Source organism: Crocodylus porosus, unplaced genomic scaffold (assembly GCF_001723895.1).
Source record: "Crocodylus porosus isolate Cpor-Errol unplaced genomic scaffold, CroPor_comp1, whole genome shotgun sequence".
In the NCBI taxonomy this organism is placed as follows: Eukaryota; Metazoa; Chordata; order Crocodylia; family Crocodylidae; genus Crocodylus; species Crocodylus porosus.
This window is the reverse complement of record NW_017728949.1, coordinates 27470666-27474541: the sequence shown is the minus strand read 5'-3', so window position 1 is coordinate 27474541 and position 3876 is coordinate 27470666.

Here is a 3876-nt window from a genome sequence, read left to right as displayed (position 1 = left end):
GGTCATGGAAGCCAAAGCCTTCCCGATGACACCAGCACCGCAGTCTTTGGTTAACTACCTGGATCCTCCTCAGCCCATACCCTGAGACTGGGATGATCAAAGAGAACACCACCTGTTCTCCCAGACCCTTTAGCCCCACTCCCAAATCCCTGTAGTGCCTCATGACCCAGCTGGGAGCGCTCTGAGCCATGTCATTGGTGCGCACGTGAATAAGGAGCATGGGATAGTGGTCTTGGGCTGGAGAAGCTTACGGATCTTCTCTGCAATGTCTCAGATGAGGGCCCCTGGGAAGCAGCAGACTTCCCGGGCTAAGGGGTTGGGGTGGCAGATTACCCCCTCAATCCCCCTCAGGATGGAGTCTCCCACAACAAACACTTTACATTTTGTCTTGGGGAGAGCAGGGGTGGTAGCTGCAGTTGAGCCTGTGTTGCCTGTGAGAGCTGGAAACTCAGCAGGCTCTGCTGGAGCTGCACGAGGTGCGTACCTGTTGCTAAGCTTTGGTGGGGCAGGGGCCTTGGTGCAGCAGGCCTTAGGGCCCTTGACCACCTTTATCCATGCCCCTGATTGGACAGAATGGGAGGTCCTGGAGTCCTCCCTTGTCCTGGAGGGAAACCGTGGTCTACCTTCTGGCTCCCGGGGGAGAAGGGCCTGGCAATAGGAGTCAATCTCCTGCTCATAGTCCCTGATGGCATGCAGTCTCTGGACTGTGCCCTGGAGCTCCTCCAGCTGGTGTGCAAGAGACCCCAAAAGGGAGCAGACCCCCCCATGCTCCCAGGCCCCAGAGCCTGAAAAAGGGACAGGCAGCCCCCGCAGCCAAGAGCCAGGGGCCCCATCTGCGTGGAGCTCGGAACCATGGACTCCATCTGGGTGGCCATCTCTGAGGTGCCAGAGGCGGGTAGTGCGTGCTCATCTGCATTATGCTGCTGGTAGGCTAGCTACAGCTGGGACTGTCTACCCTGGGGGGCTCACAGGCAGGGCCTCAGGCCCTCCTGTGCACCCTCCTGCGCAAACTCCACGCTAAATCACACTTGTTTGCGCAGCCTGGTCACATGGCTCCCTGGGGGGCTGGGTGAAGTAGGGGCCTGGGTGGGGTGAGACCTGGCCCAGCTCCCACTCAGTCACCTCCTCCCATGCTTTAGGGTTTAACCCCCTCCCACCACTGGTGCCGCTTACCTCTGGCTGTGCTGGTGGTCGGTGGGAGGCTCTGCGGCTGCTGGGGGTCAGCAGGGGGCTTTGGGAGCGGGGGTGCAGCGGGCTTTCACACACGTGTCGCTTGCCACTGCTGGCTGTCTCATTCTAGCCTACCGCTTACCTAGTAAAAATTAAATTTCTGTGCCGAGAAGATAATATCACAAAATTTAAGCTAGTGATTTTTAGATATTTGCAATTTGGTATTAAAGTACTTATTTTGTTACTTTATTTTATAATTTTCCAGAAATTGTTAGAATCTATTGCTCCATGCATGCTATATTACTAGAGGCTCAATTAAATAGTATCATCATGCTGCCAATCCAAAGTCTTCCATTTTATTGGAAGAACAAAAACCTGACTTAATTTATGGAGTGTTCCAGAACAGTAGCATTTTTTGAGTCTTGAAAACAAAAGCAAGATATTCTTTGTTTAATATCACCAAACAGAGGTGTAGCAAACCCCCCAGTTTAAAAAAAAATACATTCCCTCCCCTTCCCCTAACCACTTCTGACTTGTCTCTCCCTTTTTATTCCCTATAGATAAGTATATTTGAGGTAAGACATAGGATAAGCTTCAGCATTTTATTTTGGTGGCAAGTTGTATTTGTTTTGTTTTTTCTCTTTCTTTATATTACATAATTATTATGTTCAGATTGGTTTTTACTGTTCTATATTACTGTTTTACTGGTACTATGATTTAGGCCTGCATATGTAAGTTAGCATAAGTCATGTTAAGTTTCTATTTTGTTTGTCAAGTCTCCATCTTTTCCTTATGCCCTGTTACGTAACCTATGACTCACACCTACCCCTCCTATGTAACTTGATTCCTGAATGAATGGGGATGAATGAGGGTACCTGAGAGACAATGGTGAAAGGTCTAAAAATAGATCCCTGTGAATGAGTGAACCATCAAAACCAATACATGAACCAACAACCCACACATTAGAACCACCCTCAGCATTCAAGAAACAAAAGATGAGGCAACCCACCATTGTGCCAAGGCTACACATGCTCAGGAAGAACATCTGGAACCCCCTGGAACAGGACTGAGTTTGCCTGGATATGCCCTCCCCATAGGAGATCATAGGGAGTCTGCCCCATAAAAAGGGGTAGTGAAGACTGACTCCTTGAGAGACCCTCTCCATCTGGACCAGCACCATGCCACACGACCTATCCACCCAGAGGGCTGGCTGGCAACACCCCTTAGGACAACACCTGATGGACAAAGACCCCTTTCCAGCCTGGGTAGGTAGCTATCACCCCCACCCTTTCTTCAACCAAGGACTTGGACTCTGTTTCTCTTCCCTACCTGGACTCCAACCCTTCCACTGAGTCTCTTTCTCCTGCTGCCATTGTGAGTGCTTGTGTGCATGTGTGTGTGTGTGTGTGTGTGTGTGTGTGAAACAATAACTTCATGGGGCTGTGTAGTGTGTTGTCTGTTTAATAAACCTGTTATTTTGAAACCCCTAGTTGGGTTTTTGTCTGTTTTCTGACTGTTTCCTCCTTTCCACCACTTATCTGCCCCCCAAACTCCCAGCTGTCTTCCTCAGTTTCCAGCCCCAAGCTCCCAGCTTTCAGCCTCAGTTTCTCTCCTGGCTGTCTCCTCCTTGCCACTATGATTTTTCCCTTCCATCAGTGATCTTGAGTAACCCTGGGGCCACTTGTCCTTAAGTAACACCAAGCCTCGTTCCTCAGCCCAGTTTCTCTCTAGTCTACTGGTTCTAATCCCAGTTCCAGCAGCTTTCACTCCTTACACTTTCTCTCTCACCTTAACCTCCCCTCAGGTATCCCAAGTACTCTAAACACACAGACACATACCATACCATCCAAGTTAGGAAATCACCTGTGTGTAGGTGGATGGTATGTGTGTGAACCGGTATGCATGCACATATATATATATATCATGTACATGATATATGAATTAGTGATCCATGTATGTGTACGGAGTGTGTGGGTATTGACAACTGAGTGCTGTCTAATTTTTGGTGTGTATGTGCTTGAATTGGTGATAGGTATACATGTGCCTAGGCTGGTTTGGATGTGTATGTGCCTGAGCTGGTAGTGTGTATGCACCTAATTGATTTGTGTGTTTGTATATGTGCAATTGTGTCACACCCTCCTGTCTAACAGTGTAACACTGAGATCATGAGAGTTGGCCTGACCCCATAGGGCAACAGAGGAATCACTGCATTCAAACTTTGAAATTATGAAAATAAAACTCAAAATTGCACTGTAGTTTATAATGATAACATTTAGTGTCACATTATAATTAGAGCCACTATACAAAATATGATAAATACTAAATGACTTTGGAGATACTTTGCATTGTGTACATCACATCTTTCATTCTATAATCACATTAGGAAAATGTACATACAAATCTAGCCAAAAATAGTCCTGCACTTCTCATTTATGTCACTGAAAGTGCAGGGTTAAAAGCTATCACTTATATTGTATGCTAATTTTCCATTGTGTAAATGATTACTTGTGGAGCAGTATAATGAGGAATCATTTCCTAATTCCTGTTTTCGTCTTCAAATTAAATAATTCTCATGAAACATGGCAATCTTACTTGATTTCAATACAGAACTGTCAAAAGTTCATAGATTTCATAGATTTCATAGACATTAGGGCTGGAAGGGACCTCGGAAGATCATCGAGTCCAGCCCCCTGCCCAAAGGGCAGG